Source organism: Gorilla gorilla, chromosome 21 (assembly GCF_029281585.2).
Source record: "Gorilla gorilla gorilla isolate KB3781 chromosome 21, NHGRI_mGorGor1-v2.1_pri, whole genome shotgun sequence".
NCBI lineage: Eukaryota > Metazoa > Chordata > Mammalia > Primates > Hominidae > Gorilla > Gorilla gorilla.
In genome coordinates this window covers 53,918,836-53,940,288 of record NC_073245.2, presented here as the reverse complement: position 1 = coordinate 53,940,288, position 21,453 = coordinate 53,918,836, and the positions used below count along the sequence as shown (strand labels likewise).

Below are 21,453 nucleotides of genomic sequence, written 5' to 3'. Positions count from 1 at the left end.
ATACAAAAAAAAAATTAGCCAGACGTGGTGGCGGGTGCCTGTAGTCCCAGCTACTCAGAAGGCTGAGGCAGGAGAATGGCTTGAACCCAGGAGGCAGAGCTTGCAGTGAGCCGAGATGGCGCCACTGCACTCTAGCCTGGGAGACAGAGTGAGACTCCATCTCAAAAAAAAAAGAAGATGTCATTTGCTAAAGACCAGAGAGCTAGTGAACAGCAAAACCTGCACTGCTAACTACTATATATGTCCTATGGTGGCCCTGTTGCAGAGAAGAAAAGAATCATCTGAATCAGAGGACAATATTTTAATCCAAAGGCTACATGGCTACAGGTTGAAAGCAGAAATCAGAGCTATCCACAGGTGCAGGAGCCAGTGGGCCATCATCCATCAGCAGTGGGAGATGGCATTGGCAACCAGGGCTGAGGTTTGCTGGGAGCCAAGCTCTGGGCTTCAGCAGCCACATCTCATTTTCCTGAGATCATAGCAGAAGCTCTGCTCCTCTGCCTCTCAAGTCATCAATTCTGACCCTGGCATCCAGCTACAAAAGTGATTTTACAGCATCTTGGGGATTTTGTGTAAAACCAAATTTAGGCATCAGGACAGTTAAAGGACACCCCACCCTCTTGCTATGACCTGGAAGGAATTTGCTTTACCTCTTTTCTATGAGATTGCAGATCCATTCCAAAGCTCTAAAATCTAGCAGGCAAATGGGAGGCATGTGTGGCATTGGTGAGTCTGGGCTCTGCCCTAAAGAGCCAAACATTTTAAGAGAAAATGTTGAGAAAGGACCTCAGTACTTAGAATCTGAAGACTTGGATTTGAGTCTTCAATATATCACATGGTCTTTCTGGGTCTCAGCTTCCATTTCTCAAAACAGTAGCAATATCTCCACCAGCATCTACTTTACTGCTTGGCTGTCCATGCTCCAGGGAAACTGCAGAGGTCAGTCCAAGATCAAGAGTATCCATCCTTAACAACCCAGAACCTCTTTCACAAGCCAAACAGAACCTAATTGTTGGAAGACAGCCAACTCTCCCTCCAAAAAATAGCAATGTGTTCTATTGAAAATGCAATGTTTTAATAGTTTAATTTCTATGCATTTTAGCTTTGGAAATTAAATTCAAGTTTGGAAAATTAATTTTTTTAATGTAAATTGGCTTTGGCTGTGAAAGCACTGAGATCAAGTTCTGGGGTGTGGCCTTCAGTGATAATGATCATATTTGCATATCAATGGCCTCTCACTTCATTTGCTGCCTTGGCCAACCTCTGAGCTTAGATGGCTCAAGACAGAATGGAAATATGGGAGAAATACTTCTTCCTTTTCAAAAGTTTAAGTATAGGAAGTGCTTTGAAATAAAAATTTCCCCCATGGACTTTTGAAGTCAGACTGAGCAGATAAAATAGACAATATTTTATCAAACTTACCAAGATTATAAGAGAGTACGGAATAAATTCCTTAATGTTTGCATGGGTGCACATGCCCTTTGGAATTCTCACTGGGCCTTCTTGAGATGATTCATGCACCCCCAAATATTTATTGAGAGTTCACTTAGTGCCAGGCACTGTGCTACGTGATAAGGCTACCCAGAGGAAGAAGACAGATGTGATCATTGTCCTTTGGAGTTTGGAAGTAGGAAAGGCAGATCTGAATGAAATGTTGAACAACTTTAGAAATATTGTCTGTAATAAGGGCTCAGAGTAAAAAATAGAGTATTCTAAGAGTGTATAAGAGGGGGCTTCCATGAGTGAAGGGACTGATGAGCAAAGACATGAAGGAAGAATACACGTGAAGGGAATGAGTGTGTGTGTGTGTGTGTGTGTGTGTGTGTGTGTGTGTGTGTGTGTCTTGGGAAGAAGGAAGGGAGAGGAATTGTTTGGGGTTTAAGAAACAGAAAGACAGTGTAGCAGCAGTGCAGACAGCAAGAGGAAGAATGGTATACTTGAATGCTATGGACAGTGGCCAGGAGCCTGAGAAAAGATTTTTTTCTTTTTTGAAAGAGCAGTAAGAATCCATTAAAGGGTCCTAAGTAGGGGGACAGGTGATCAGATTTACACTCTTAAGAGATATTTTGGTTGCTGTATGGAGATGAGATTCAGAAGTGCGCCTGTGTGGAAGCCAAGAGATCTGCTAGGAGGGTGTAGTAGAATCATGGCTTGGACTAAGCTGGTAGTAGAGTAGATGGAGAGAATGAATGGATTTGATCATTATTTAGGTGGTCAAAACAGTGGGACTTGGTGATGGACTGGCTATAGGAGGAGGGGGAAAAGAAGCTGGCATCAAGGATGATGTCCAGGTTTCCAGCTCACATAACTGAGTGGGTGGTGGTGTAGACTCATGGAGATGTAGACTCATGCTGGGGGGAAGGGGACTGGTGTAGAGACTCAAGAGTTCAATGCTGAACATGTTAGCATGAGAGATCTTTGAGACCACCTTTGAGATGAAAGTAAGTAGCTGAGTATCAGGACTGTGTTTAGGGAAGCAGGCTGGGCTAGAGATGGACATGTGAGAACCCTCTTAGCCTTGGAATGAGCTGGGACTAGATGGTGTCAGAAAAGTGACAAGCCCTTTCCTGTGTCCTTTTAAGGTTGACACAGTGCTTTAAGAGCCTAACACAGAAAGGTAAGGTAAGTTTCCATAAAACCCAGAAATGATATTGCAAAATTCCTCTTTGAATCATGTCTGGAGTCACAGCTGAAGGAAAAAAAAAAAGAAAAAGAGGAGAATAAGAAATGAGCCTCAGGTAACTCCAACATTCCTGCTCTGTAAAACTGTCTCCACCACAAGTTGTGGCCCTTGGCCCATGCAGTTCTTCTCTGTGCCGTGTGTGATATACTTGCACCTCACTGCTGATGTACTTTTTCTCTTTTCCAGTCCAAACCTTTCTTTTTACCCTCTGATTCGATAATTTCATATATTTTGTTTTCAAGCTTGCTAATTCTTTCCTCTGTTTGATCAAGTCTGCTGTTGAAGCTATCTAATGCATTTTTCAGTTCAGTTATTCTAGTCTGTATTCCTAGAATTTCTATCCGATTTTTTAAATTATTCCTATGTCTTTGTCAAATTTCTAATTTTGTTCCTCGATTGTTTTCCAAGTTTTTTTGTTTGTTTGTTTGTTTGTTTGAGACTGAGTCTCACCCTGTTGCCCAGGCTGGAGTGCAGTGGCACGATCTCAGCTCACTGCAACCTCTGCCTCCTGGGTTCAAGTGAGTCTCTTGCCTCGGCCTCCCAAGTAGCTGGAATTACAGGTGCGCACCACCACGCCTGGCTAATTTTTGTATTTTTAGTAGAGACAGGGTTTCGCCATGTTGGCCAGGCTGGTCTTGAACTCCTGACCTTGTGATCTGCCTGCCTCGGACTCCCAAAGTGCTGGGATTACAGGTGTGAGCCACCACACCCACCCTGTTTTCCAAGTTTTATTTAATTTTCTATTTGTATTTTCTTATGATTCCCTTAACTTGTTTAAGAGGATTCTGAATTCTCTGTCTCACATTTCATAGATCTTCAATTCTTCTGGGCCTGTTGTTAGAACTTTGTTGGTTTTTTTTGGTGATGTCATATTTCCCTGAGTTTTCACAGTCTTTACATCTTTACACTGATGTTTGCATATCTGAGGAAACAGGCACCTCTTCTAGTTTTTGCAGGTGTTCTTTGCTTGTTTTAGACCTTTACTACTTAGTATTGGAATTTAAATGCTGGCCTGTTGTTTCTGCCCATTCTGGGGAGGACTTACAGCGAGCACCAGAACTAAAACACTGCACTGGAGCTAAATTGTTGCTTTGTCATTGTTTCTTGGTCTAGGGAAAACTTATAGTAAACACAGGAGGCTAAATGTTGCCCCAGAACTATATGGCCACCCTGCCATAGTTTCTCAATATGGGGAAGACTTAAGCAGGTACTGGAACTTAATCCTGACCTTTTAGTTGTCTCCGGGCCAAGGAAACGCTTTCTGCAAGTACCTGAGCATTGTGGAAAATCCAGCCAGGCATTTGGGCCTTTCCATGGACTGTGCCCCTGCAGCACTATGACTCCAGCCAGTCTCTTCAACATGGCATCCCCACCAATCAGAGCACAGAGTAGCCACCAAGATCCAAGTGCCAGTGCTGCAGTCGGCATCCTGCTCTTTGTCTCTAAGTCATCCCAGGTGGTTCAGCCCTCCCAGCACTCCCAAAGGTTCCCACGGGACAGGACCAGAGTGGGCTTCCCTTGAAGATTCCCAGACCATGGAGAGATCAAACATCCACCCCTAATTCCCTCCTCTAACTCCTGAAACAATGGATTGGGGGAAATTCTCTGTCCGTAGCATTCTGCCTGGTTAGGGGAGGGGACAGCACAGTCTGAAATGATGACTTCCCTTACCGGTCACAGATTTTCTCAATTCTGTTCGTCCAGGGTTTTCTCCACTTCTCCTCCAAGTGTTGGTGTGTTGGTGAACTCAGGGTGGTATTCTGGTCTTGAATAGTTTCTAGTTGTATTTTTCTGAGAGGAGTGATGCCAAGGGACCTTCTACTCTGCCATCTTGGTTGACATCACACTAGTACAAACTTTTCATCAACACATCATCTACATAGTTTGTATTCTTGCTAAGGATATATAATCTGAATCTAATTATGAGAAAACAATCAGACAAATTGAGATTACGGAGCAATATACAAGTCAGGTAGTGTGGCCCTTTCAAAAGTGTCAATTTCATTACAGACAAAATTAAATTAAATTATATTAAAATAAAAAACAAGGCTGGGCGCAGTGGCTCACGCCTGTAATCCAAGGTCAGGAGATTGAGACCATCCTGGGTAACACAGTGAAACCCCGTCTCTACTAAAAATACAAAAAATTAGCTGGGCGTGGTGGCGGGTGCCTGTAGTCCCAGCTATTCGGGAGGCTGAGGCAGGAGAATGGCATGAACTCGGGAGGCGGAGCTTGCAGTGAGCCGAGATCCGCGCCACTGCACTACAGCCTGGGCGACAGAGAGAGACTCTGTCTCAAAAAAAAAAAACAAGGAGACAGGCCAGGTGCAGTGGCTCATGCCTGTAATCCCAGCACTTTGGGAGGCAGAGGGGGGTGGATCAACTGAAAGGTCAGGAGTTCCAGACCAGCCTGGCCAACATGGTGAAACCCCGTCTCTATTAAAAATACAAAAATTAGCTAAGCACAGTGGCAGGCGCCTGTAATCCCAGCTACTGGGCAGGCTGAAGCAGGAGAATTGCTTGAACCCGGGAGGTGGAGGTTGCAGTGAGCCAAGATCATGCCACTGTACTCCTATCTGGGCAACAGAGCAAGACTCTGTCTCAAAAACAAAAAAAGCAAGGAGACAGTTCTGGAATCTTGATTTAAGGAAACCAAGGAGACATAACAGCCAAAGGAATACATGACCCTTGACTGGATCCTCCTAAATTGAAAGGAAAAAATTATAAGGGTTATTTTGAGGACAATAGGGAAAATTGAAACATATTAGATAATATTATTGTATCAATGCTAAATTTCTTGTGAGTGATCATGCTATTGGAATTATGTAGGAGAATGTCCTGGTTCTCAGGAGGTATGTACTGAAGTGTTTAGGGATGACATGTTTGCAACTTTCAATTGGTTCAGGAAAAAAAAAAGTATATACAGAAAGAGAGAAATGACACAAATATGGGAATGCATTAACAAATAGGAGACTCTAAGTGAAAAGTATATGGGTATTCATTGTACTACACTTGCAAATTTTCTTTAAGTTTTAAATTTTTCAAGATAAAAAGTTAAAGAAATTGCAATGACTTCTAAGACCAACTATCCAGAGTTAGGCCAAACTTCACAAGCCATGGGTATAATCCTCCAGAAGACTGCCTTCACTTCAGACACCAGCTGCAAGTTTGGGGGTCCCCAGGCCACTCTCACATCTGATCAACTGGCTACAAACTCGGGAGTGCTTGTTACCCCCTCAAGTTTGATAACTCACTAGAATGACTCACAGAACTCAGGAAAGTTCTGTCCTTACAATTGTAGTTTTATTATAGCACAAGGATATGAATCAGAACCAGCCACAAGGAGAATACATAGGCCAAGGTCTGAGAGGGTTCCAGATGCAAAACTTCCATTGTCTTCTCCTAGTGGAGTAAGGGCTTATTGCCCTCCCTGCACATTAATATGTGACAATACGCAAGGTATTGCCAATCAGGGAAGCTCACCTAAATTACAGTGTCCAGAGCTTTTATTGGGGTCTTACTTTGTAGGAGCGATTGATTGAATCATTGGCTATGCCCCGTCCCCTTCTCTTCCTCTGAGGAGTGATATCACATGGCTAAAAACCCCATCCCTCTAATCACACCATGGTTCTTCCTAGTGTGGCCCGCTCCCATATTGAGTCATCTCATTAGCTTAAACTATCAAGGTCCACCATGAAAAACAAAGACACTCTTCTCATTCAGAAAATTCCAATTATTTACAGGTTATCTACCTTCTAAGAACCCAGGACAAAGGCAAGCCAACGTTTTCATTTTTTCGTCCAGGCTGAAGTGCAGTGGCACGATCTCAGCTCACTGCATCCTCCACCTCCCAGGTTCAAGCAATTCTCCTGCCTCAGCCTCCCCAGTAGCTGGGATAACAGGCACCCATCACCACATCCAGCTTTTTTTTTTTTTTTTTTTTTTTTTGTATTTTCAGTAGAGACGGGGTTTCACCAAGTAGACCAGGCTGGTCTCAAACTCCTGACCTTTGGTGATCTGCCCACCTCGGCCTCCCAAAGTGCTGGGATTATGGGCATGAGCCACTGCGCCTGGCCGAACTTTTTTATTACACAGAAATAAGAGTTTTTAAATATTTTAAAATGCAAATATTTAAAACATCCATCTAGAACCACAGTAGGTGGGCCTAGAGCACTTGAACTTAAAAAAAAAAAAAAAAAAGCTACTAGACTCCAGGGATATTGTTTCAGCTCCATGCTCCCTCCAAACAGCAGCGCAATCTGTTTGCATCTTGAATTTAAAGAGACCACTCAGGTGTCTCAACAGTTCCCATTTCAAAGGCATTAGGATTAAGTCATTTCACTTTTCTACACAGGGTCAGCCACAAACAGTAAATATACAGTTGTGTAGGAGTGACAAATGAAAGGAAATAATTTACATTTGTTGCCCAATACTTCCCAATTCAATTTACTATGCCAAATTCTTATGATAATCACAGCCTATACTGCTTCAATCAAATCAGATCCCTCTAACTCTCCAACCCAAACAGGGAGGAAGTCAGCATTCATGAGCAGTGTGAAAAATCACTGTATAATTGCAAATTAGAACCATAATCAGCCCTCTGGCCCCTGAGCCCTCTTCATCATGAGGCTGTGAACCAAGATGACTTCTTGTGAATATATCTGCAGGAGAAGAACGCCAAAGCACCGACAGAGAGCAAACCCTTGTTCATAGACCCAGTGGAGAGAACAGAGGGAAGAAATGTTTGTGAAAAATGAAACAAGGAGGCTTGTTATTCAGCAAATGGGGGCTCTAGGTGATCAGTGTTCTCTCTATAGCTAGTTTGTTTTTTTCTTTCTTTCTTTCTTTCTTTCTTTCTTTCTTTCTTTCTTTCTTTCTTTTATTTTTTGAGATGGAGTTTTTCTTGGTCGCCCTGGCTGGAGTGCAATGGCGCTATCTCAGCTCACTGCAACCTCCGCCTCCCGGGTTCAAGTGATTCTCCTGCCTCAGCCTCCCAAGTAGCTGGGATTACAGGTGTGTGCCACCACACCCAGCTAATTTTTTGTATTTTTAGTAGAGACGGGGCTTCACCATGTTGGCCAGGCTGGTCTCAAACTCCTGACCTCATGATCTGACCGCCTCGGCCTCCCAAAGTGCTGGGATTATAGGCGTGAGCCACTGCACCCAGCCACTAGTTTGTTTTTAAATACAAAAGTGATGACCGGGCATAGTGGCTCATGTCTGTAATCCCAGCACTTTGGGAGGCCGAGGCAGGTGTACCACCTGAGGTCAGGAGTTCAAGAACAGCCTGACCAACATGGTGAAACCCCATGTCTACTAAAAATACAAAAAATTACCAGGGCGCAGTGGCAGGCACCTGTAATCCCAGCTACTCGGGAGGCTGAGGCAGGAGAATGGTTTGAACCCGGGAGACGGAGGTTGCAGTGAGCCGAGATGGCGCCATTGCACTCCTGCTTGGGCAACAAGAGCGAAACTCTGTCTCAAAAAAAAACAGAAAAGAAAGAAAGTGATGCATGCATGTAGTATTTTTTGTTTTTTGTTTTTTGTGCGTTTTGTTGTTGTTGTTGTTCAAACAGTAAAAGGAGTGACATTCAAAATATTTAATGACTGTTGCAACTAGGGCACAGACCAATTAGGATGACAGATTCCAAGCCACTATACTGTACTGGGGAGTACCTACTGTACAGCAGATTGGATATACAACAAAGAAAGAGGTCTCTCACCCCCGACTCCCAGCTGCACTCCCCAGAGGTAAACACTGTTTATTTCTTAGGACTTATTCCAGAAATGTTTCGTGCATCTACCAACATATCTCTGTGCCTATATACCCCTTTTTGTCTAGAGCATTGCTTTTGAAAACACCATACTGTTCTGGAGCATACTTTTTTCTTTTAACAGTGTATTTTGGCCAGGTATTGTGGCTCACACCTGTAATCCCAACACTTTGCAAGGCCGAGACAGGTGAATCACTTGAGGCCAGGAATTTGAGACCAGCCTGAGCAACATAGCAAGACCCTGTCTCTGCCCAAAAAATAAATTAAAAATTTGCCAGGTATGCTGGTATACGCCTGCAGTCCCAGCTACTCAGGAAGCTGAGATGGGAGAATCACTTGAGCCCAGGAGTTTGAGGCTGCGGTGAGCTATATGATCCAGCACTCCAGACTGGAGGACAGAGTGAAACAAACAAACAATGTATCTTAGACATTGTTTGCTCTACATCTGTAGCTCATTTTTGTTACACTTTAGCAATGCTACTCAAAGTTTGGTCTGTTTACCAGTGCAGAAACTGTTTGCTACTGGTTTGAGAAAAGATAAGGGAGGAGCTTGCACCAGAATGCAAATCAATTACGTCTCTAAGCGCACTGTTTATTTCTGTTGATATATACCCATGACCATTGAATAACACAGGGGTTAGGGGCATCGTCCCCCTATGCAATCGAAAATCCATCCATAACTTTTGACTACCCCCAAAACATAACTATTAATATCCTACTGTTGACTGGAAACCTACTGATCAACATAAACAGTCGATTGACACATATGTTGTATGTTATATGTATTATATACTGTATTATTACAATAAAGTAAGCTAGAGAAAATAAAATAATAAAATAAGGAAAATATATTTGCTATTCATTAGTTGGAAGTGGACTGTCATAAAGGTCTACATCCTCACCATCTTCACACTGAGTAGACTGAGGAGGAGGAGGAGGAGGAAGAAAAGGAAACTTTGGTCTTGCTGCCTCCGAGGTGGCAGAGGTGGAAGAGGTGGAGAAGGGGAAAGGGAGGTAGGACAGGCAGGCATATTCGGTGTAACTTTCATTGAAATAAATCCACATATAAATGGACTTGTGCAGTTCAAACCCATGTTGTTCAAGGGTCAACTGTAAATATATATATATTTTGGCAGAAAGACTCTTGATAAAGTCATTGATTTACATTCTGGCTCAAGTTCTTTATCTCCTAGTAGACCAGTAACAAACAACAGGCTATCTATTTTGAGCAGTACAGCCCCAGAGCAGGTACTTTCATAAGTTATTTAACCAGTCCCCTCTTGATGAGCAATTGGGTTCATACAAGTGAACGTTCTTGTATGCATACGTCTTCATGCACTTGGGAGAGGATTTCCGTAGGAGAGTCCTAGGAGTGGTATTAAGGTTGCGCAGTTGATGAAAAAGCTGGTCATGATGGTGCCAGAGAGTTAAAAGTGACCTCAGAGTCACTTCTAAATCAAAAATAATGGGTTATTCAATGCGAAATTGAGTCGTCCAATTTTCACATTTCATTGATGAGAAAACCAAAACCACAAAGGTAAAAGCAAGGCCCAAAGTCTAACAAGTCAGTGTCAGGAATGGGCCCAACTCCTTTGAAAGGCACTGGATGTCAGCAGAACAAAGACCTGGACACAAGGCCTTAAGGCCTGAGCTAAGGGGATGGATGGAATGACTCTGTCTCCCCCAGCAGTATAACTGGAAACAAGGGTATCTCAGGGTCTCCCCGGGGCCTAATCTACAGGAAATCCACGTTCTGTTTTAATGGGTGTTGCTGAGCTTCCTAGGAACACCTGTGAAGGAGACTGGAGCACACTCCTTGGGCCTGTCTTAAGCTGCCCCATGGAGGAAAGAAGGAAAAGGTCACATTAGACCAGGATATCCTAAGAAGGCAGATAATTTATTAATACCTCGAACTTTGAAGAGTTCAGTGATAGTGGGCTCTGGTCAGAGAAAAAAAGGAACTAAGAGCAAATGAAGGATCAAAATGATAGAGAACAGAGCTGTAGAAGACATGGATGAGGTAGAGGTTCCATAAAAGCTAAAGAAAGCGATCACAGATTTAGAAGGAGAAACAGCAATGGAGTCCTGGAAGCCAAGAGAGAAAAGTTCCAAGAAGGAATAAGCAGACAGCAGCAGCAAAAGTTGCAGAGGACTCAAATGAGATGAGGACTTTAAAAGAACCCGTGGATTTAGCAACATGGAAGCCACTGGTGGCCTCTTGGAGTCACTTCAGTAAAGCAGTGACAGCAGAATTCAGACTGCAGTGAATGGAGAAGGGGATGGGAAATGAGAAAATTGAGCCACTGAGTGTAGATGGTAATTCTTGGACAGACCGGTTGGGAAAGAAGAGAGAAAAAAAGGAGAGTAGAAGGTGGCTGCTGGGGGACATAAGAGTGTATCCTGTAAGAACTTTACTCAATCTCTGCATGCACAGGCAGGTCACTCACTCTCAGGGCCAGAGGTCGCTGGGGAGAGAAAGGGGAGTCCCAGCTCCCTGTACCAGCCTTTGCTGAATCGTGATTCCCTGAAGATTTGTATAAATTATCCATAGTAATAGAACTCTGTGCCCATACTGTTTGCAAGATGTGTGCATGGGGTATGATAATAACAATAGCCACCATTTATTGAGAGCATATTTATGCAAAGCTAAGAGTTTTACATAAATTATCTCATTTAATCCTTACAACAACTCTGTGAGGTAAGCCTTATAATTTTTTCTTCAATTCAAAAATGGTAAAACCTGAGACACAGAAGCCTTAATTAGCCTGCTACAGGTCATCCAGCAAATAAATGCAGCAATGGGATTCAAACCCCAGTTCATCACACTCCAATGCCTGTGCTCCTATTAAGCCAGAGTCCCTCAAGCTGGACTCTATGAATCACACGCAACAGGCTCATGTGGAAGTTTTCAAAAATCCAAAAGCCCAGGTTCCATGAAAGATGTACTGACTTTTTAAAAATAAAAACTGGAGCCCAGAATCTGAAATCTGCACAGTTGATACTATCAAGCTCTGCAAATGATTCCTATGCTTACGGAAGTCTTCTAAGGCAAAGTATCTACCTCCTTACTGTGTGAGCTGCCTGCCCTTGGTCTTCATCCACCTTAGGATTCACATGGGCTTCCTGAGGATAAAAAGAGCCTGGACTGCTTGTTTGAGATAAAGTAGCTTCCCAAGGCCTTAACCTGGACCTACTGAGCGAGCATGTCCACGGGGAAGGCCAGCAGTATGTTATATATATTTAGCAAGCTCCCCAGGCAATTATTATCTTCAGAGAAGACTGAGAAACTCTGTTCAGTTATTCACAGCTAAAACTATCATAAGTGCCACCCTGGGGTCTAATTTAGGTTCTAACACTTAATCATTCTGTGCTTCACTTTCTATAAAATGGGCATAAATGTGCCTGCCTGGCAGAGCTGTTGTGAAGAATAGATACCGTACTAAATAGGATTAGAATTACCTGCTTACAACAAAAACAAAATAACAATGGCTTAAACAAGGGGGTTTATTTTTCTCTCAGGTCTAAGTCTAGAGGTAAGCAATCCAGAGTGGGTATGAGGTCCGGGAGGAAAGAGTCTTGCTGTTAGTCTGCCCTTTCATCAGTAACACATTGCCTCTTGACACAAAATGGCAACTGAGGCTGCCGCCATTTTGTCTATAGCCCTGGGTAAAGAGAAGAGAAGAAGGGATTCACCACCCAGGCAGGCCAGATCCCCTTAAGGGGAGTATCTGGAAGGTCCTCGTGATACTTCTGGTTTATATTGCATTGATCAGAACTTAGATACAGGCCCACACCTAGTTGCAAAGAAGGCTAGGATCTTTTCATTCAATATCAGGTCTTTGCCACCCCAAATAAATCAGGCTTCTGTTATTTAAAAAAAAAAAATACAAAAAAAAAAACAAAAAAAGAGGAAAATAAATATTGGTGTTTCAGCCAGGCTCAGTGGCTCACGCCTGTATTCCCGGCACTTTGGGAGGCCGAGGCAGGTAGATCAGCTAAGGTCAGGAGTTCAAGACCAGCCTGGCCAACATGGAGAAACCCCATCTCTACTAAAGATACAAAAATCAGTGGGGCATGGTGGTGTGCGCCTGTAGTCCTAGCTGCTTGGGAGGCTGAAGCACAAGAATCGTTTGAACCCAGGAGGCAGAGGTTGCAGTGAGCTGAGATCATGCCACTGCACTCCAGCCTTGGTAACAGAACAAGATTCTGTCTCAAAAAAAAAAAAATTGGTGTCTCAGTCACAAGAATGTGCCTCTGCAAACTTCTCACTGCAGGGAGCTGAGGGCACCAGCTGCTGTGCTTTAAAATCCACTGGCCACGCCTCCCCTGGAGATGCACCCCACCAATGACGGAGTGCTGAGTACAGAGTCAGACCCAGTCCTAACAGACAAGAGACTCCTTTGTTAGCTGACTTTGGCTCAAGGACTCCCTGAGGGTTTTGCAGAACCTTTGTTAGAATGCACCTTCCTTCAGAATGCCAACAACCCAGGCTTCTCTCCCTCTCTCCTTTTCTTGGGGCCGGTGGCTCTCCTGGCCTTCTCTAGCTCCCTCCCTCCTTCCTTTCACACAAGCATTTCCCCTTGTAAAACAACTGCATGTTTCATCCCATCTTGGTGTCCATCTCTCAAAGTAGCTAACAAAAATGGCAAAGCAATTCACAGTTCCCCGCACAGATTCAGTAATGCACATAACACTTGTGGAACTTGGTGATGGGAACGGAGTAGGCAATAAATAATAGCTATGCGGAGGGAGAAGGAGGAAGTAGTGCAGGGCCAACCATGGAGAAAGGAATGTTTTACTGAAAGGGAGGACACGAGGTCTGAGGCAAATCATTCTGTTTGATTCTCCTTCACCCCCAAAGTATCTCCATTATGGTAACATTTGGTTAACCACAGCACCAAAGTCAGTGTGAAGAGGGGAATATAGATTCAGGTAGTTGTCATATGCCTGTAATCGAGGCCAAAGCAGGAGGATCACTTGAAGCCAGGAGTTCAAGACCAGGCTGGGCAACAGGGGGAGACCCCATCTCTACAAAAAATACAAAAAATATCTGGGTGTGATGGCATGAACCTGCAGTCTCAGCTACTTGGGAGGCTGAGCGGGGAGGATCACTTGAGCCTGGGAGGTGGAGGTTGCAGTGAGCTGAGATCATGCCACTGTACTCCAGCCTGGGTGACAGAGAAAGACTATGTCTCAAAAAAAAAAATTGTCATCACAGTACAATTGAACTGGTATTAGTTCACCAATCATTTCAAGTCGCTTTTCAACAAAAACAAAGAGGAAAAAAAGCAGTAGCACAGGCCCCAAGACAAAATTGCACAAAATAAACCCAATGTCCTGAGCAACTCTAGTCCTCATACTGGAAAAACAGCGACCAGATTACTTGTGATGGTGATTAAGAACACTATTTCCATGAGAACCGTTCAGTGTGGAAGCAAAAGCACAATCTCTACACAAGTAATAAAGAGTTTCGGCTGGGTGCTTACACCTGTAATCCCAGCACTTTGGGAGGCCAAGGCGGGTGGATCACCTAAGGTCAGGAGGAGTTCAAAACCAGCCTGGCCAACATGGTGAAACCTCATCTCCACTAAAGTACAAAAATTGGCCTGGCATGATGGCGGGTGCCTGTAATCCAAGCTACTCAGGAGGCTGAGGCGGGAGAATCACTTGAACCCAGGAAGTATAGGTTGCAGTGAGCTGAGATCGCGCCATTGTACTCCAGCCTGGGTGAGAGAGCCAGACTCTGTCTCAAAAAAAAAAGAAAAAATTGGGAGGCTGAGGCGGGCGGATCACGAGGTCAGGAGATCCAGACCATGGTGAAACCCCATCTCTACTAAAAAATACAAAAAATCAGCCAGGCACGGTGGCGGGCGCCTGTAGTCCCGGCTACCTGGGAGGCTGAGGCAGGAGAACGGCGTGAGCCCAGGAGGCGGAGCTTGCAGTGAGCCGATATCACACCACTGCACTCCAGCCTGGGCGACAGAGTGAGACTCCGTCTCAAAAAAAAGAAGAAAAAATAGTAATAATAATAAAGAATTTCAAGGAGAAAACACAGGGTGAGAGAAGGTGCAGTGGGGGGCACAAAGTGGATTTGAATCTGTATATGACACAAAAGTTCCCTGGGACTTAACCAACGTCATGTACATGGAACATGGTAGGAACTTAATAAATGATGGTTACCCAGATACATGAATAGCTCACTCAAGGTTGTAGCTCACCACTCATAGATTCATCAAAGAAATATTTGTAGGCCGGGTGGGGTGGCTCATGACTGTAATCCCAGCACTTTGGGAGGCCAAGGCGGTTGGATCACGAGATCAGGAGATCAAGACCATCCTGGCCAACATGGCAAAACCCTGTCTCTACTAAAGATACAAAAATTATCCAGGCGTGGTGGCGTGTGCCTGTAGTCCCAGCTACTCAGGAGGCTGAGTCAGGAGAATCACTTGAACCCGGGAGGCAGAGGTTGCAGTGAGCCAAGATTGCACTCCAGCCTGGGCAACAGAGCAAAACTGTGTCTCAAAAAAAAAAAAAGAAAGAAAAAGAAAAGAAAGATTTGTAGAAAGCCTACCACGTGCCAGGTTCTGTGCTAGGCACCGATGATGTCACCATGAATAAGAAAGTTGAAGTCCTTGCCCCCACAGTCCTTCTTCAGAGAAATCTCCTTTGCAGACATTTTATATGGATCCCTCTACCTCTGTCTTTCTACATTCACAGACTGAATATGAGCCCATATCTATCAGACTTGAAGCCCCTATGGGCTGGTCCAAGGGTAGTATGTTATCCAAATTTATTAACATTAGTGTCACTAAGATTGCTATGCAACGCCCCACTGTGAAATTTGACTTGTCTTTTAAAAAATTAAATTAAATTAAACTAAAAGTTAAAAATAATGCCCACTTGAGTTGCTTCTGAAATATTCTCTTGGTCTCTGAAACCAAGTAGACTTACCCATGTAAAATTATCCTTGATGCAACCTTGGATTTCTATTGGCCTTTGTATTAGTCGTCTATTGTTGCTTAACAAATTATACCAAAACTTAACAGCTTAAAATAACAAGCATTTATTATCTCATAGAGCCAAGGAGTGACTTAGCTGAATGGCCTGGCTCATGGTCTCTCATGAGGTTTCTTGCCATTAAGGTGTTAGCCAGGGATTTAGTCTCTGAAGACTCGACTGAGGCTGGAGGATCTGCTCTCAAGGTGGTACTCTGACATGACTAATAAGGTGACACTGGCTGTTGACAGTAGGCTCAGTTCTCTACTACATGGGTCTCTCAAGACTCCTAATGACATGGTAGCTGGCTTTCTCTAGCATGACAGAAAGAGAGAGACAAAACCAGAGACAGAGTGACCAAGAGAGAAGCTATGATGTATTTTAACCTGATCTGAGAAGTGACATACCATAATTTCTCCTGTATTCTGTTTTTGGTGGGGTGTTTTTGTTTTTGTTTTTGTTTGTTTGTTCGAGACAGGGTCTTGCTCTGTCACCCAGGCTGGAGTGCAATGGCATGAACACAGCTCACTGCAGCCTCAACCTCCTGGGCTTAAGCAATTATCCCGCCTCAGCCTCCATAGTATCTGGGACTACAGACTCACACCACCATGCCTGGCTAGTTTTTGTATTTTTTATAGAGATGAGGTCTCATTTTGTTGTCCAGGCTGGTCTCGAATTCCTGGGCTCAAGCAATCCTCCTGCCTCGGCCTCCCAAAGTGCTGGGATTATAGGCATAAGCCACTATGCCCGGCCCTGCTTCTCCTGCATTCTGCTGGTGACGCAGACCATTGCTGCTGCTACATGGGAGGGGACCAGACAGGGTTTGAAAACCAGGAGGCAGGATCATTGGTGGCCCTCTTAGAAACTGGTTACCACAGTCTCCAAGAAGAACCCCCTCTCCCCCAAACTCCACCTAAACTCTGGAACAGGGAGGTGTGCAGATTTCACTGTTTCAAACTACGGAGGCCCACAACAAACAGTGAATTTACTCTGTCCTGGAAACTCATGTTTTAAGCCCAGTAGAACTGCTTTTCCTCAATTATACTTGAGCATCATGCCATAGGCCTGCATAAAAGGACATTATAAGGAACAGCTCCAATTAAGTCACCGCTGTATTGCATCACTGTTCAGTCAGCTGACCCACGGGAAAAATATCTCTTTGGTCTCAGGGTCAGGAAAAGTTGAGCTTCTCCCAAATATTTGTTTTTCTCACATAAAATCTAGAATTTTATTACCACTCACATTTCCCTCTTTACTTTGGCCATTTGGAAGCTCGGAGCCAAATGTGTAAGCCTTTGCTGGTGTTGATCTTTTTGAGCTAATGTCATTCTGGAGTCATTTCTTCCACTTGTTTTCTATTTTCTCCAACTACCTCAACTTTTTGTCTTACCCTTTTGTATATTTTGTACTTTTGTAATTCCCCTTAAAGCTTTTGTGGATTGAGATGGAGTTTAAATACACAATAAAATTAGTTTTTGCCCAAAAGACTGATGACCTGCATGTGCCATCTAGTGGTGAGAGAGACAACTGCCAGAATAGAAACCTCCCTGATTTTTCAGATGTGTTTTAGATGGGAGAGTGGTGAGTAGTGGGCAAGGGAAGAGGAGGGAGACCGGGCCCCCTCTGTGTGCTTTGTCAGGAAATTGAAACTGCTGAGGATTAAAGAGCCTCTAGGCAGGGCCAAGGAGCAGGTGATTCAATGGCTGGAACTGAAGATGATTTATTGGAATCTGAAGAAACAATCAAAAAATAGTGAAGAATGAGGAAGGCACTGGAAGTGGAAGGGTTAAGAAAAAAAAACTGTTAGTAAAAGTAAACAATGAAAATGGACCTGATTCAAGCAAGTAATCACTTGAAAGGTGCTTAATGTAGGTTGATCGCAGATGTGACCAGCCATTTTTTAAACATTCACATTAACTGTAGAAAGAAGCTTAGAGTCCAATGTTTTTATTTTACTTGAGAGAAAACTGGGGCACAGAAGCATTGAGCATCTTGTTCAAGGTCATACAGCCTGTGAGCCCCAGGTCCAGGGTAACTCCTAGACCAGTCCTCTTTCCCCAGCACCACCCTACTCCTAACTGTATGTAGCAGATGCTCATTTGGGCTTTCATTTTGCACACAGGGTTTCAAAAGAAAAATGAGGTCATTACATAAAAATGCTGGATCCAGCATATTTTCAATGAATTATTACTAGCTGGTTTTGTAGCTACCCCCTTGACCTACCCCCAAAATGTCAGGGTGGTGGTTCAAAGCACTGGCTTCGTTAATCTTCACCATGTGGCAAGTCATCAGTTCACAATGATAGAGAAGGATTCCAGAAGCCAATGGCAGTAGGTGAGGGAGCCCCAATCTGGGGAAGAGAAAGTAAATTCACTCATCTACCATGTTAACCCAGCATCTGCTCTGGGCCAGGTTCTAGGCAGTTTGCTGGGGTGGCAATATCAACAATGCACTGGCCATGTCTGGAGCTATATGTATCCCATCTCCCTGTACCCTGACCTGTGTTCTTGGACACAACTTCAGCTAAAACTGAGGCATAGCTTGGATCTGGAGGGCCCTTGAAGACCTAGCCCAGGGATCTGTAGTCTCAAGTTGAATGTCTTGGAAACAGCCTGAAGTCAGGAACCAATGAGGGGGGTGGAGATACTGTCTAAAAAGGAACTTGAGACATTCCCATACTGGAAAGCACAAATATGGAACATTTTAATCATCTGAAAGAGTTCTATTAAACAGCACTGGCCAAGAGTGCCCTTTCCTGGATTTTCTGCTCCTCTGAGTCCTACCAGTTCTCCTAAGCCCTTCAGCAGCTGATATCAGCAGAGACTGATATGAGTCACTGATTCCTGGAAAAGACAGAACTCTGGTACAATGGCTGTTCCAAGTTGATGTCCTCAGAGGTACAAATGACACACCAGAGACAGAGGGCATCTGAAGTTGTTTCTTAAACTATCCGGGCTTCTGTGCTAGTAACAGGTGCCAGATGGGGCAAAAAGAACAGAAGGAATATTGAGGGGCTCAACCTTTGAGATCAGAAAGACCCAATTTCCTACTGAGGTTCTCCATTACTAGTTGGGTAATCTTTAGGCAAAGCCTTTGGGCACCAGTTTTCTTACCAGCAAAAACTGAGAACTATGATTGTCACAAAGATTAAATGAGACAGTGGATGAGACAGTATCTGGCTCATGGGTAAGTGTAGATTTTTTACTCATCTCTTCTTGCGCCCTTTTGGATGCTAATTTCCACTCTGCCAAGGATGAGAACCACATGTCACCTTCTCATCAGGTGACAAGTGGAGGCTAGTCATGGCTAGCTGTTCCACTCATTCTTTTAATGAATATTTGTTATGAAAACAGCAATGGCCAGGTGTGGTGGCTCACATCTGTAATCCCAGCACTTTGGGTCACCTGAGGTCAGGAGTTTGAGACCAGCCTGACCAACATGGTGAAACCCCATCTCTACTAAATACAAAAAATTAGCTGAGCGTGGTAGCTCATGCCTGTAATCCAGCTACTTGGGAGGCTGAGGCAGGAGAATCACTTGAACCCGGGAGGCGGAGGTTGCAGTGAGCCAAGATTGCACTGGACTCCAGCCTGGGTGACGGAGCAAGAATTTGTCTCAAAAAAAAAAAAGAAAAGAAAGAAAGAAAAGAGCAACTGCCAGCCCTTGTGTTCTGCATCATACAACGATAGAAAACACGTCCCCAAGAGGAGGAGCTCACTGTCTCTTGGGAAAGATTGGTAGGCAAACCAATAGTTACATAGCAGGGGGACAAGAAGTGAATTGAGAGTGCACAAGGAGAGCACAGAGGTGATGATATTTCAGCCAAGACAAAGTGTGAATAGAAGTTTGCCTGATCAGCAAGCACATAGGAGAGGGCATGCCAAGCAGAGGTAACAGAACTTGCAAAAAAGGAAGACTGGAAAGTGAGGTAAATCCAGTTACGAAGGTCTCTGAGCACTGTGCTGAGGAGTTTGAGCTAAAACTTGTAGGGGACACAAAGCCTCTAAAGGAAAGTAAAGTCATCATATTTGAGTACTGAAAATATTCCTATACTGCCAGTGTGGATATGGTTTAGAAGAGGCAAGACTAGGCTGGGTGCAGTGGCTCACACCTGTAATCCCAGCACTTTGGGAGGCCCAGGCGGGTGGATCACCTGAGGTCAAGAGTTCGAGACCAGCCTAACCAACATGGAGAAACCCCGTCTCTACTAAAAATACAAAATTAGCCGGACATGGTGGCGCATGCCTATAATTCCAGCTACTCATGAGGCCGAGGCAGGAGAATCGCTTGAACCTGGGAGGTGGAGGTTGCGGTGAGCCAAGATTGTGCCACTACACTCCAGCCTGGGCAACAAGAGTGAAACTCTGTCTCAAAAAAAGAAAAGAAAAGAAGAGGCAAGACTGGTAAAAGGAAAGCCAGTCACAATTTGTTCCACTCTCCCCTACTTCACTGTGTTCCAATCACAAGGGACTTCTCTGAGTTCCTTGAATTGCAAAACACCAAGCTCTTCCCCGCTCAGAGCCTTTGCACTTGCTGATCCCTCTGCCTGGACTACTCTTCTCTTGGCTGTTACACAGCTTCCTTCTTCTCGGCCTTCTTCAAGCATTTCAGACCAAACATTTCTTTCTTTCCGTAATCAATCTAATGTATCAATTTTCCTCCATTATTCTCTCTTGTAGCATCCTGGGGGTGGGGGTGTTCTATTTATCGCAATTTGACATTTTATTCTTATTTGTATTATGTGATCAATAACTGTCTTCCCCATTAGGCTGTAAACACCATGAAGGTAAGGTTGTGTCTGCCCCTGTTCAACACCATGTCCCAGCACCCAACACAGTGCCTGGCACGGTGCTAACACTCAATAAACACTGGATTTATGAGGCTGTGAGTACAGCCGAGATGATCATGGCTTAACCAAGTAAGCAGCAGCAAACCTGGGAAAAAGAAACTAATGCTACACGAAGTAAACAGGATAGGTCTTGAGGCAGAATATGGCCTGGAGGCAGGGAACTTAAGGACTTGCTAGAATTAAATCAAATGAAACACTTCAGCTATGATAAGACATATCCTTTTTATTTATTTATTTATTTATTTATTTATTTATTTTTTATTTATTTATTTGAGTCTTGCTCTGTCGCCCAGGCTGGAGTGCAACGGTGCGATCTCGGCTCACTGCGACCTCTGCCCGGTTCAAGCGATTCTCCTGCCTCAGCCACCAGGGGATTACAGGCGCATGCCACCACGCCCAGCTAATTTATTTTTATTTTTATTTTTAGTAGAGATGGGGTTTCACCATGCTGACCAGGCTGGTCTCGAATTCCTGACCTCAGGTGATCCGCCCGCCTTGGCCTCCCAAAGTGCTGGGATTACAGGTGTAAGCCACAACTCCCCGCCGAAATATCCTCTTTATTTACATAGGGCATACAATGCCTTTGTAACTTTTAGCCTATTCATTTACATAGGGCATACACCAACTAACTAATGGAAACCTCTAGAGGGTATTTAACCCCCAGAAAATTCTATAACAGCGATCGTGAGCCCCCATGCTCAGCCTGCTCCCACCCTGTGAAATGTACTTTCGTTTTCAATAAATCTCTGCTTTTGTTGCTTCATTATTCCCTTGCTTTGTTTGTGCCGTTTTGTCCAATTATTTGTTCAAGACACCAAGAACCTGAACACCCTCCACTGGTAACAGTTTGAGACAAGTATCAGAATCAGTTCCACCTGTACCGAGTTCTAACTGCACTTCTAGCTGTATAGCCTGGGCAGGTCAACCACCTTTTATCCACCATGCGCTCCGTATTCCCCTCGTAAAATGATAACGACACCCTTGCAGCTTGGCTCAGCGAATGTCCTCAAACGCACAAACAACGCTAGGGCTGGGACCGAGGGTTCTGAGGGCCCAAATGAGCACACCCGGAAGAGCAGCAGCCGCTCCTCGAGGGCGGAAGTCACAGCCTGATCTAAGTACGGAGGGTAAAATGGATCCCCCATATGCGCA

At 44.2% G+C, this 21,453-nt stretch overlaps 1 non-coding gene across 1 annotated transcript; it reads left to right on the top strand.

Annotated features, from left to right (window-relative positions):
- Nucleotides 1-2,569: 2,569 nt before the first annotated feature.
- Nucleotides 2,570-2,691, top strand: LOC115931777 (small nucleolar RNA SNORA26). Its single transcript, XR_004068230.3, has one exon. It is a non-coding gene; the product is annotated as a small nucleolar RNA SNORA26 (small nucleolar RNA).
- Nucleotides 2,692-21,453: the final 18,762 nt, after the last annotated feature.